Raw genomic sequence first — 15,170 nt, forward strand, 5'->3', positions numbered from 1 at the left:
GTTCTAGATGAATTTCCACCAGATCAGGTTGTTCAAAGACTCACTCAACCTGGCCTTGTACACCTTCAGGAATGGGAGCATCCACAACTTCTCTGGGCAGCTTGTTCCAGTGTGTCACCTCTGTCAAGTTGAAGAATTTCTTCCTTATAGCTAATCTAAATCTACCTTTTTTCAGTTTAAATCTATTACCCCTCATCCTATCACTATATTAACAAAGAGGCTGATCTCATTGTTCCTGTAGGCCTCCTTTAAGTACTAGAAGGCTGCTATAGGTTCTCACCAGAATCTTCTCTCCTCTAGGTTAAACAAAGTCATTGTCTCCACCTCTCCTCATAGGGCAAATATAACCACAACCCCCCCCAAAAAAAAAACCCCAAACAATAAAGTTTTGATAATGTATCTATTTTCAAGGATATTTTTTCCTTTTTTCAGAAAAATAATGTTTCATTTCCAAATTTATCAGCAAACATATCAGTAAGGTAATAAAATTTCCAGGAATTAGCTATATCCAGATACAGAGACTTAAAGCTCTCCAAAACATAGCAGCACTTCTTTATTCCTTCTAAATCAGAATGATGAAATCCATCATTGTAGTATCTCCGTATGTGTAATGCAATTGCTTCTGCTTGTAGGGGATGAAGGATTACCAAATCTGTTCTGGATATTAAAACTCTTTCTGAATAAATAACATGATGATTCTGCTTAGGAAGCCAGTTTTTCTAAAACGTTCAGTAGGGACAAACGTGGATCATATCTTCCTCTTTACTCTCTTCTGAAAGGCAGCCAGCCATGCTTTCTGAGACCACCCCCTGTGCAAACTAAATTATTATATCAGAAGATTTACATCAGAAATGCTTTCCCTGATCAGAACTATGATGCTAATGTAGATGCACCTGCAGTGTCGTCAGCTGAAGGCACCTAGTTGGAGGGAGGAGGGAGACATATTAACAAACAATTTCTTGCCTAATTTTTTGCCTCACTTGTTTCTCAACATTGAAAGGTCCTAATTATAGCCTTCATTCTTTCACTTTTTTGCTTTTTATCATTTCATTCCCTCTTCTTGATATTGAGATTGGGGAGTAAATGTCTTTAAGACTGGGAAACCAGTTAGGCAGATCAAAAACAGCTCATGTAGCTTTGGATCTTATGCTAGGACAGAAAACAATGTAAGATTGCTCTTTACTCAATTATAACATTTAGTTTTTAATCAGAAAACATGTCAACAGTTCTGCTATTAAAAAAAAAAACCAAACCAAAACAGGGTGGAAAGGAATATTAGTAAAGGAGAGAGCATTCTCCAGAAGAGTTTCAAAAAGGCAAACTGCTTTGAGAAGATATTAAACCGTGAGTTGTGAATTAATCCCTCATCCTATAGAATATCCTCTGAGTTACCTCTAAAGGAGTTAAATGTTTGGTTTTGAAATATAAATTAATTTTGAAGAAAAGCACATACAATACAATAGCACAAAGCTCATCAATGCTACTCTGTAAGAGATTCATTGCTCATCTCTTTTTAGCAGGCTTGCTAAATTCCTCCCAAATAAAATCAGTATCACCTTTTAAAAGCACTTTCAGTATGGTTCAAGTTTCCACAATATCCCTGGGTTAATCAATAGAAACTGCCAGTATGTTACTAAATCTGTAGTTACAATATAATGAATTTTGAATGAGAAATGATTTCTTTTAAGTCTTGCTGAGTGTTACATCCACACTATGCAAGGGTGGGCATAGTAAACACTTATCTCCAAGTCCTGGACTTCATCTCCTCAGATTTACTACGTTTTGTTAATGTAAATTTATTACAACTTTATTAAAAATTCTGTTCAAGTAAGACACCTTATAGGCTGCAACGTTACTGAGAAAACAGCAAGAAGGACTCAGAAAATAGTGAAGAATAGACATAAACTGGGTAAAATAAACAAACTGATATTATGATAATTATTTTTCTTTTATTTTTTCTATTTTTATTATGGTGGATTAAGTAAATTGTACATAGAAGGACACTGAAGATCACGTTGAATATCGAAAAGCCTCATTTCTGGAGAAGCATCTTAATTTTTTCAGGGAAGGTGTTTCCAAAGAAAACAATATTTCACATAGTGACAGAATAAGTCGTAAAATAACCTTGAGCTAGGTCCTCTCATTGGAAGGAAAAGTAAAATAGAAGACTTCTTCACAGGCTGGACATACATTTTTAACAAGGACAATTTCTGACTGTTGAGTACTTTATGGAACTGCATATTGAGATTTACAGTTTGTTTACAGAGTTAAATTAACAACAGAAGCTTATTCTCCAAGTTTTTTTTAGCTTTTTGGGAACATATGGATGGAATATCATGTAGTTTATATCCACCAAACTTTCTTTTTTGTCAGGGCCTTCACATGCCAAGCAGCTGGTGTTTATTCAGCCCAACCTACTCTCTGTATAAACTCTGATTTTTCAAGCTAATTTATACCTGGATATAAAACACAATCACTCTTTGTGTAAAAATTCATAAATTTTGAAGAAATTATTTGTGAGGAAAGAGCTCTTACATGCAGGCTTCAAGTTTTCAGTTCTAATTCAGGCTAATACTAGAATGTAGACAGCCATGAGTCCCTGACACAGACTATTTGTATGATAAATGAAATCTCAGCTCTCTATTTACAACCTTTCCAGAGATATAGCTGTTCAAGAAAATATTTTTCTAACAGAATAATACTTTTACAATGAAAAATGATATATTTCTAATCCTCATCATGTGCCAAATGGCTAGACCATTTGCATTCAGTCTTTCCAAATAAATTCAGACTTGGTCAAAAGCCTTGGGGACAAAAAATACAACCAAGTAAAACAGAGAATGTTTACAATCAAAACTATTATGAATTTTTAATTAAATGCAGTTACTGCCTTTTCCTTCACCAGTGATGACGTTGTGCAGATCTTTTGTTTATAGACTTATTCTGATGGGAAACATACTCAAAGACTCATCAGCTAAATGTTAAAGTAAGCTGGTTGATGATCAGCCACAGATTCTGTTACTTATTCTCCACTGTACTTTAAAATTATGATGATGTCATGCATCAATGTTAAAGAGGTGGAAATTAGCTGCGTTTAGAAACACACACAATAATTTGATTACTTTAAGCAGTCACACCTTGAAGTTCAGATCTAAGACAGAAGTGCCAGAGGGCTAGACACTGTACAGAGGCACACTAAAATCTAGTCCCCAGAAACCTATAAAATTCCTAAAATTCCTTCCCTGTGCATGTGTTTGGAAATGAAGATGCAATGCTAAGAATATCTCTCTACTACTAGTTTAATGGTGCATTTATACTACTACAATGTCCTACATGAAGTACATCTCAAAGTACTTGGGGGGAAAAAAACCCAACAAACTGCTTAAGGGCTGAAAGGTTACATCAATGGGAGGAGAACCTAGTTAAGCAGTGACTATTTGATTGTTGACCAGTAACTTGATTTCATAGCTCTTCCCTAACACTGTAGCTGGTGGCAATGAGGGCTTTGTCAGTGCTATATGTACACTCTTATTATAACACTGAGTTGCCAGGTGAGGGATGCAGTGAGTACACTGTGTAGCATAAGGGGAATGAATGGGAGATCAAAAAGATTTTTTGCAAGGATTCAGGGTGGGGGAGAGAGAGGTGGGATCCAAGCTCCACCTTCCTCAAGAACACAGACTGTCAGAAACTAGTTATGATAGGTTGATTTCCTCAGTATTGGAAGCTGAAAGTTAATATACTCTGGCCACCAGAATATTCTTCGTCTACCTGCAGACATGGAAAACCTATACGACTCTGGAAAAAGGTGTCCTGAACCTGGCACAGAGTTACTTTTGGCATTGGTACAGGCTGGAGAGTGGCTGGGCAGGGAACTGCTCTTACAGAAAAGGACCAGGACTCTTGGTGGATCACAAGCTGGGCAAAAGCCAGCAATGCTCTCTTACTAACTGCACACAGACCTGTGTTTGCAGTATTTTAGTAAGTTGAGGGAAGTGCCGGTTCCTTGCTATTCAGCATGCAAGATGGCCTTCCCCAAGTACAACAGAGATATAGTCAAACAAGAGACAATCAAGTGGAGGATCACTAAAAAGTTCAGGAGTGAAGAGTATCAGATTTTTTTTTTAGCAGGAGAAGATGACAATACTACAGAATGGTTGTAGAGAAGGAAAGGAAGGAGGAAACCTTTGCCTGCAAAGCAGCAGGACCAGAGGTACAGAGTGAAAGAACAAGAGGAAACTGTCACAGTTACAACAGTAGAAACTTACATGTAGTTGGATCTGGCGGACATCTGGAGGCAGAGGATTTAATCTTCCCAGCCAGGTAAAGCCAGCTTTTGTGGGCTGTATGACCCAGGGGTTATCCTTATCCTGTCATTGTTCCTCTGACCCTCTCTGAGTATTCCTGTTTGATTTGATTAGTCTTTAGTCCCACTGAATGTAAGAATAAAAGTCTTCACAGTGAGAGTGGTTAAGCACTGGAAAGGATAGTCCAGAGGAATTATTAAATCTTCCTTCTTGGAGATCCTCAAACTTTGGCTAGAGAAAAACCTAAGAAAGCTGGTCTGAATTTGAAGTCAGCACTGCTTTGAGCAGGAGGTCTGACTACCTGACCTTCGAAGGCTTGTTCTAAACTTTCATTTTTTTGAACTATGCAAAAAACTACCTGCTTGTAGCATTGACTATGTGCTGAAAGGGAAGTACTTGAATTATGCTCTATCTTTTCAACCCCATTGAATCACTCCTAGAATATAATAAACGGCAGCTAAGTGCAAACCTGTAATGCCTGAAGTCTTTATTACCTGATTTCATAGTACTTGAGTCACTCTCTCAAACAAGTGGACTCATCAGTCAGACCATAATGTTTACCAGTGCATAGCATGCTGTTGAGCTCTAATGGTCTTTAAGTATCAAAAAAGCCATAAGGAATAGTATTCCTATTATCACTGAGGCACAATATTGGGAGAGACTGTAATATTGAGAGGTGAATATAGGCTTCCTCTTTATCACTTTCCTGGATATAAACTGATGCAATATATCACAATTTAGAAGAATAATTTCAAAATGTAATGGCTTCTAAAATGATTTAATGTCAATGAGCTAATAGTGGAATCAACTAGGCTCTCACATACTCATATACAGTCTATAGTCTCCTTGCTGCATGTACAGCTGTACTTAAGTTGCTCTATTAGCCACTGACATTACACAAATAATGCTGAGCCAGAAGCTCGCAGGCACATACAGGTACAAAGAGCAAGTACCATGATTTTTATTTTTTTTTTGACAGCTGAACAATTGGAAATCCTAACAAAAACTGAGCTCTCCCTCTTCCCTGTTCTTATCTGAAGTTTTTTTTCCAGCTAAGGGACAATAAACACACTTAACTGTTCTTCAGCTGCGTTGTGCCGAACCACATACACCACTCTGACATTTGATGCTATCCAGGACAAACTAAAAATCAGACTTCCTTTTGGAGCAGCAAAAGGTAGTTCATCTGGCCAAAGCCAAGGGTTGAAAAATCTTTTATCTTTTTTGTGTGTTTGGGGTTCTTTTCCTCATTTGGGGGTAAATTGAGATTTTTTTGACTTCTGACATTTCTTTCTCTGCTCCATTTGAAACAGCCAAAAATTACTTTTGTCTTCTTTCTCTCAAATCTTTCATGGGTTTGTGTGGATGTATGTGTCCATGTGTGTTTCAGCGTGTAGAAGTTTATTCTTAAACAGAAAATCACTAGATTTTGTCTTAATTGCTTTTCCCTATTCCACTCCACACAACCATGGGGTGTGGATTTATTCCCTTGTTATTGTTTCTCTTCAATATTTTCTTGGAATTATAAAGGAAATGGTGAGTTTTTAAGTCCTAACAAGTGCTTTTGTTTTGCCAGAATGCTTATTTCTTAGATACTAGGAAAATCAAGGATAAGTCTACATTTGCAGATTCCAGGAGTGTTTTAGAACTGCATCACATTTTTTTTAAAAACAGAAGTTGAATGAGTTCAGTCAGGGTTTGACCAAAATCTAGCAAAACAAAACCAGTAAATGGAAGTGTTTCAAAATGATAAAAATGTACAGTATTGAAAAGAAGGCAGAAAAGGAGCACATGAAACACAGGTCATGGTTATAGATAAACAATGGAGGAGGGAAAAACTAACGTTCCTCATGTTTTGAAACATTCTTTGTTTCTTCTTAGATTTCATCACTCTAGCACTTCTTTTTTTCAAGTACCTCAATTAATATTCACCATTCCTGGCAAAAAATATGTTCCAGAAGTTAATGTACTGAAGTACATGTACGATGTTTGCAGATTCACACTTCCCTAAACTCTTATACTTACACATATAGAAACTATTTTCCTTGTTATTGAAAAAATACTAATACTGTTTGCTGCATTATTAGAGGGAAAAGTGTTCACTATGTTCCCTCAACATAATACTAGCTCTGAATCCATTACCATTAAGCAATAACTGTCAAATACCTGTCTAATACAGGTCAACTTATTTAAAAAACTTTCATTTATGGTTGTTAGTTATTAGCTGATAAAGCTTGAACTGGTATAACAATAAAATGAAAGAAGAAAGAGGTGTATTTCATGCCATGAAGCAGTCCTCCTAAAAGGAATAGGAAGCATATATTTTATTTTATATTTTATGAAGATTTGCAACTATTTGCATGGCTTTTAGAAATTGATCCTTCAGCTCTAAAATTAAAAAGTGTTAGGTTCAACTGATGTTAACTGAATGTTTCTCAGTTATATCAGCATAAAATATAGGCCTTTGAGAAGACTTCAGTAGATACTGCTCTCTCTAGAAGGCTAGCTGTAGGAAGGAATTTATTCCTCATATTTGTACAGGTGCTGGTACTTGTATTGAGAAACACTAAAAAGATCCAATATATATTCTATATCACAGTTGGCTATGGAAATGATCATATTTGTCTATCAGCAGCTTATCTAAAATTACCCACAATTGTCAACCACGTTACCCAGAAAACACAATAAATATCAGAAAAATATATTTTAATTGCTAAGAGATTGAGTCATTGAAAAGGATAGTTCTTCTGTTTTGAAACAGTTTTGATACTTAGTATCTATTAAAGAACTTGTGTTCTCTAACAGGTTTTAGTAGAAATGACAACCAACTGTGTCATCATACTGCAAAAGACTTCAATATTTTTAACTATTGATGGCGTGACTTCTTTTATTACAAAGACTTTCAGATTTTTTTTTTATTTAGGTAATTGTCCATTGCCCCCAAAGGAATTTTAACAGGCATAGGCTGTTAATATCTAGACAGTGATTTTCATCTTGTACCTTCTTAGGGTTGTTTAAGTATGCATTGCATCACCAGCCTCTCAATGACATGAGGCAAGAACCATGAAACTTTATTCTACTTGTAATTTAATTTGCCAGTTACTTCCTTCACTTGAAGATTCTTCATCTTTATTTCATTCACATCTTGAAGTTTTACCTTTACCTTTGGATATTTTTTAAGTCCATTTCTTTTGGGTTTTTTTTGTTTTGTAAGAACCAGACCCTCTTGGTACATGTAACTTTTTAAAGGCAATTCTTGCTTTATACATACATTTTTATCTTAGAGCAGACCTAGCGTGAGATGTCTTTCTTTTTTTCTGTATGTTTCATAAGAATCAGGCAGGCATGGATTTTTTTTAAAGGCTATCCTTGTTTCGTACTTATATTCTTGATCTTTGATCAGGCTCAGTATGAGACATATTTCTTCTCTGGTTCTTGTACTAATACCCATCTCTGTAATAACCTATTTTCCACCTGCACTGGTAAGATCTTGTCAAACAAGCCAACAGGAGGCTGCAATAGCTGCAGGCACCCTGATCTCATCCTGTCTTTCTCCATTTTTCTTTAAGCAGCAGGAGAAAATTCTCTAAAATGAATAAACACCTTTTAAATTTGAAACTATCACCAAAGGCTAATTGAAAGAACAGAATCGCAAAAAGAATTGTGTAATCTCCTTTTAGACAGGAGAACAAAATTATAAATCATTCAAGGTCAGAAAGTAAGAAACAAATTGGAATGCAAACAGATGTCAAAATTAATGATGACTCTAAGCATTTCCTCTTCGATAACCTTAAATATTCTGGGCCATCTAGAATAATAGTTTTGCCTTAATCAAAATTAGAACTGGTTTTGCAAAAGAATGTTCAAATAACTCTAAGAGTCACTCATTAAAATGATGTAGTTGCCATTATCCATAACATCTTTTATCTAGATGACAAAGTACACAAAGCTGTCTCATTACCTTAAAAACACTGTTTTCCATATCCCTTTGATTTGTCATGAGTATGGATTATTTCAGTCTTCTGTCAGGAGCTTTTTTCAATGAAATGAGATCCAATTGGAACAAGCCTTGGATCCAAGTTCTTATTGCAATGTACAGGAATCTAGAGATAAATTACTTGTATTTGTTGAGCTGTCAGCTTTTGGGATTGTTCTCTGTGCTATACCACTAGCTCTTATTCCCTTGAACCTTTTATCTGACTTTTTCCAGAGTGTTACCTGAAATCAGCAGCAGATGCTTTAATATTCCTGGTTCCTGATTCCTACTGTTAAGAAATAAAATTAAAACACCACCAGCTTGTCATCCCTCCAGTCAGCTAAATTTGAATGTGGATGGTCATCATCTGTTACTATGGATGATTCCAATAGAATCTTTTCCTATGTTTTTGTTGTTGATTCCTTTCTTCCTCTACTTTTCAAGTTTAAAAGGCCAAAGTAGAAAGCCACATATATTCTAAATAGGTTGAACTCCCTTCCCACTACATGCAGTGCAATGTGCCAAATATGTGTGTGGTTCTGTGGTAAAGGTACTAATGATGGCTATACACAGTAGCCATAATTGCTTAGAGGTTTTTGAGCAAAATATTTCACCATTTATCTTATGCTTCTGAAGCTGCAGATATTCCTGTCAGCCCTATCCACACTGATCTTTAAACCTAATCAAACACAGTGCCATAATAAGGCTCTTTAACAGCACACCCTATAGGAAACGTAGCATGAAGAAGAAATACTTACATTACAGTAAACTGGCACGCAGAATCTGAGGGGCACCAAGTAATTGTTAAGTTATTCAAATTCTCCTCTTTGTACTGAAAAATAAGAGGGTAAAAAACATTGTTAGACAGTTGCTCTGCATCAGAAAACAGTGTTGTGGATTCAAAGGGAAATAATCTTAGGGATATGATTTAGTAGTGGACAGGTACAGTTTGAACTGATGATCCCAAAGTTCTTTTCCAACCTAATGATCCTATGATTCTATGATTCTAATCTGGTGAGTTAGAAACCTGTTGATTTAATAGTAGTGAAGGTGGATGACGTTCCTGGAAAGAACTGGCAGCTATCATATTCATCTGCTGATGCTTACCAATTTCCTATTTCTAGAAAAGGAATCCATTTTGAATTCTTTTGGAATTTTAAAATAACGCTAAAAAAAAAAATAAAACAAAAAAACAGGGAGCACACATGCATTAAAAAAATCCCAAACAAACAAAACTGCACAACAAAACTCAATAGAAATTAAAACCCATGATTTCAGTATCACCTATTTGCGAGGTCTTTTTTTGCCTTTACATTTAATAGCATCCTGAAGTTAAGGAAAAAAAACACAAATAAAGCAACTTCTATCTTATCTTACACATCTTTATATTTTCACTGGTGTATTTTTTATTTCATAAAACAAACCAACACATGGATTTGCATCCTTCATTACAACTTTAGGTACCTTGAGAAAGCTGATCTCATTAGTTACTTACAATAATACTTTTCCTGAAAGTTAGGATGCTTTAACATTGCAATTTTGATAAAATTTGGTAAAATTATTCTTCTTTCTTTCTCTTTATCAGTTTTGCAGAAAGTAAGAGTGCAAGAAGTATGATTTATTTGGAAGAAATTTAAAAACTGAGTTACTTAATGAGAGAAAAAATCTATATGGAAATAACAGGCCAAAAGAGAAAAGCTAAGAAAAAAAAAATGTCTTACTGACACTATGAAATATTGGGAAAGTCACTAGAGGGAAATGCTGTCATTTTCATATTTCAGGGATTTCTTTTCCCTTTGATGGAAATTGAATAACATCCAATTTTTCCAATATTGTAATGTATTTCACACATCTTTGTCATTTTCAAGTGACAAGTAATTTCAAAAGTCAACAAGTTTAAAGCTGATATTTGACAGAAAGGGAAGTTCTGTCAAAATTGAAGAGTGGTCCAATGACTATAGTTGTATCCTGGGACTTAGAGTTCATAGTTTTGCCATAGAATGTCTGTCTGATCTTGGACAAGGCATTTGACCTCTATGCTGCATTTCCTCATCTGTAAAATGGGAAAGTGTGGCATTTGCCAGTCTCAGAGGAAATTGTAAGGATAAATATATCAATTGTCAAGAATAAAGTTCAGGAAAAAGAAATGTCCTTTTTGGCATATAAAATTACTGATTTGAAATGTCATTGAGTTTCAACAGCTGAAAATATTGGTCTTAGCTGTTTCATGCAGTATCTTATTTGGCTCTAAATAATTGGAACTGCAAATAGCTATGAATAGCTATGAAAAATCTTCAGACCTCATAAAGAACTAACACAGAATTTTCCAGTTACCCAATTTCCACTACAAACTTTACTGGTATTAAAAACATTCATGAAATTTAATTATGTATACTCAAAATCTCCAAGTGGAATTGGATAATGTGTTAGAATTCTAATACCACTGAATAGAAAATTTATATAAAATAAGGGAAGATATCTCTAGATAAAGTAAAATAAAACTTACATTAAGAGTTTGTTTTCTGTTTTCTGTGTACTTTTCAAACATGCATATTTTCTACGAGTAATTAATTCCACATTTTTTAATAAACATTAAAATAACTGTCAAAATGTGCGTCATGAATTCTAGTCACAAGTTAGGTCATGGTTTATAGAGTTCATAGAACCATCAGGTTGGAAAACACCTCTTGGATCATTGAGTCCAACCATTCCTATGTACCACTAAACCATATCCCTGAGCACCTCGTCTAGCCGTCTTTTAAATACCAGCAGGAATGGTGACTCAACCACCTCCCTGGGCAGCTTGTTCCAGTGTCCTATGACCCCTTCTGTGAAAAATTTCTTTCTGATATCTAGTCTAAACCTCCCTTGTCTCAGCTTGAAACCATTGCCCCTTGTCCTGTCCCATGCCACTTGGGAGAAGAGGTCAGCGCCCTCCTCTCTACAACCTCCTTTCAGGTATTTATAGAGAGCAATAAGGTCTCCCCTCAGCCTTCCCTTATCAAGGTTAAGCAATCCCAATTCCCTAAGCCGCTCCTCGTAAGGCTTGTTCTCCAGCCCCTTCACCAACTTCATGGCTCTTCTCTAGTCACGCTCCAGAGCCTCAACATCCTTCTTGTGGTGAGGGGCCCAGAACTGAACACAGGATTCCAGGAGCGGTCTCACCAGTGCTGAGTACAGAGGGAGAATAACCTCCCTGGACCTGCTGGTCACGCCGTTTCTGATGCCATTGTCCTTCTTGGCCACCTGGGCACACTGCTGGCTCATGTTCAGTCAGCTGTCAACCAACACCCCCTGGTCCCTCTCCTCCAGGCAGCTTTCTAGACAGACTTCTCCTAGTCTGTAGCACTGCATAGGGTTGTTGTGTCCCAAGTGCAGGACCCGGCATTTGGCCTTATTAAACCTCATGCCACCGGACTCTGCCCAGCGGTCCAGCTTGTTCAGATCCCTTTGCAGAGCCTCCCTACCCTCCAACAGGTCAACACTTCCACCCAGCTTAGTGGCATCTGCAAACTTGCTAAGGGTGCACTCGATGCCTTCTTCCAGGTCATTGATAAAGATATTGAACAGGACTGGACCCTCCCCTGAGCTCTGGGGGACACCACTTGTCACTGGCCTCCAGCTGGAGTTAACTCCATTTACCAGCACTCTCTGGGCCCGGCCATCCAACCAGTTTTCCACCCAGGAGAATGTTCCCCTGTCCAGTCCCGAAGCTGACAGTTTCCTAAGCAGAATACTATAAGAATCTGTGTCAAAGGCTTTACTGAAGTCCAAGAAGACTACATCCACAGCCTTTCCCTCATCCAGTAAGCAGGTAACCTTGATTTTTCCTCTCCATTATCTCACTTCCTCCCTATAGTCCACCCAAGATGGCTGACCCTTCTTCCAAAGTTCATAGACATTCGTCTTCTTTTTGATGTCCCCCCAGATCTCCCTGCTCAACTAAGCTGTTTTTTTTCCCTGAAGACACATTTTCTGGCAGATGGGAACAGCTTGCTCCTGTGCTGCCCAGATTTCCTTCTTGAAGACTACCCAGCCTTCTTCGGCTCCCTTGCCCTTCAGGACTGTCTCCCGTAGGACTTTATCAACCAGCCTTCTGAAGAGTCCAAAGTCTGCCCTCTGGACGTTCAAGGTGGCCATTCTGCTAACCCCCTCCTCTCCTCACCTAGAACTGAGAATTCTACCATCTCATAATCGCTTTACTCCAGTTGTCGTCCAACCATCACATTCCCCACAAGGCCTTCTTGGTTCACAAACAGCAGGTCCAGGAGGGCACCTTCCCTTGTCGGCTCTTTCACCAGTTGTGTGAGGAAGTTGTGTTCCACAAACTCCAGGAACCTCATAGACTGCTTCCTCTCTGCTGTGTTGTGCTTTCAGCAGACATCTGGTAGATTAAAGTCTCCCACAAGGACAAGAGCTGGCGATCATGAGATTTCTCCCAGTTGTTTGTAGAAGAGCTCATTAGCTTCTTCATCTTGGCTAGGTGGTCTATAGCAGACTCCCATCACAACATCTGCCTACTTGTGGGCTCCTCTGATTTTTACCCACAGACGCTCAATGCTGTCATCACCATAATTGAGCTTGATGATATCAAAGCACTCTCTAACATAGGGCACTACCCCACCACCTCTCCTACCTTTCCTGTCCTGCCTGAATAGTATATATCCCATCATAGCAGCACATCAGTTACACGAATCGTCCCACCATGCAGTTGTCTTGCATAAGCAGGGTAGTAATAGAAAAAAATTGCCTTTTGGCAAAAAGTCACATGCCACCTAAATTCAATAAGAAGCGTCTCTTCTCTGCATATTATCTCTGTAACTGGCACTAAGAAGTAGTGCAATGGGTATTGAAAACATCTAAATGTTTTTTCCTATTCTATTGTTGCTAGCTCTTAGCTTTGTCTGTGTCTACATTCAGGCTGTGTCCCTTTGGATATTCTACTCTTTTATACTAATAAGCTGGTTGCATATGACAATGGTAAATGTGTTGTTCTATTCCACTGCAATTTAACACCATGTGTTAACACTAACTGGTCAAAAGCTGTAGTTTTGCTCTTTAATTTCTATATTCACACTTTCTTGCCTTTTTGCTTCACTCGTCTCTGCCTTTTCTTTTCTTAGCAATCAGACCTAGTTTCCCATATATCCAATAAGTTACAAAACCCAATATTTTTCTTTACTTACATTTATTCCACCATTTTGTCACATATGGCTCCTGTTTCAAGGCACTATTTCCACTTGAAGCAAGCATTTTGTTTATTTTCTCTAATTGTATCTATTCGTTGAATGTTTTATGTTTCTGTCTTTGAATTTTAATCTAGGAAATACCCACAATATTTTTATTTGTAATTTTTTTCTTCTTTTTGTTTTTTCATCTTAAAGATGTGACATTTTCCCTGTCTCGGTTCCTGTGATCTGGGTATTGAGGTGATTTTTTGCTGTGCCACTTTCTACTTTGTTTTCCAGCTTTTGTCACTTAATTTTGTCCTTAACTTCCTTTTACTAGCCATATATTCAGGCTAGTTAACTTGGTCAGGCTAGTTAACTTGGTCAAGGTACTTAACTAATTCAAGCTAGTTAACTAATTTTATTCAAACTTCATCCCCTTCTTATTTTACCTTAGAGACTGCATATGCCATTATAGATCTTTAATTCTTTGCCTTAGGCTCATAGGTTTACAAGACAGACAAGAAAGTGAATTTGTGTATCATTTCCCACCACCAATAATTTGGCACTGCAGAATTATGTAAAGAGAAAATAAGGTACATTAGGATTTTATAAAATAAATAGCAGCAGATTAACTGTAATTAAAAGATAAGAAATAATCTACACTGCTGTCTTACTCCCAGCTGGACTGGTCTAATTTACTGTCTTTTGAAGAACAAGTGTGTTCACTTCTGAAAGACGTGTTAGTCAGGATAGATTCACTGTCATCAAATCTCAGCCTAGCTTGACTGGTGGAGGGACATACCACCTTTTCTGTGAATTTAACATCTCACTAAGCATAAGCTCAGAAGATTTCAGTTTTTATTGAGGTACATCCTCAACCTCAAATATACTGTTTAAACTTTAGAAGACATAATAGCATGTATTTTCCTAACTTTGTAAAAGAGATAGCACTGCTTTTTAGGACCAATGCATTTAAATGATAGGTTCTGCTCCTGTTTGAAGAGCTCAGATACTATACAGACTGAGCAATCACAGTTTAGAAAGAAAATAAGAAAAAATTCTCATTAGCTACTTGTTCCTGTGTTAATATTTGATTTTTTTCCTTGTTCAGATTTTGTTTTCTCTTCCCAATTTTTTCATCATAAGCTCTATTTGCAATAATGATCTGTCTTTTTAAATTGTTTTCCACTTTTTTTTTTTCAAAGTCCCAGAGTTTATCTGAATGTCTTCCAATCAATAAAAATACCTGTAAGTTTAAAGAACTGTGTAGTGTAAAACAAATGGTGGAACATAAGTTTAGAATAATAATTAGAATACATCTATAAAACTTATATATATATATATAACTTATATATATATTAAAAATATCACCATTAAATATTTTGGTGTGTTAAATTTTTTGCAGTCTGAATAAATATTCATGAAATCAAAGCATCTCTATGAGAAGGAAAACTATAAAGGAGGAAATCAAATTTAGTTTTATAGTTTTATCTTGACATATAAAAGAAAACATTCAAAATGGATTACATGAAATGGAGTTGTGCATTTCCCTACTTATAATTTTCTGCTTCAGTCTCTGTTGTCTGAGAGCTTCAGCAGCCTCTGTATTAATTAAAATTCCATAAATTATGTCAGAAAACCCTCAAATTCTACTGCTTATGTTAACCGTAATTTGCTCCAGATTTGGTTTTGTTTTTATGCAAAAGACCACACAAA

This window comes from Phaenicophaeus curvirostris, chromosome 5 (genome assembly GCF_032191515.1).
Source record: "Phaenicophaeus curvirostris isolate KB17595 chromosome 5, BPBGC_Pcur_1.0, whole genome shotgun sequence".
Classification (NCBI taxonomy): Eukaryota; Metazoa; Chordata; class Aves; order Cuculiformes; family Cuculidae; genus Phaenicophaeus; species Phaenicophaeus curvirostris.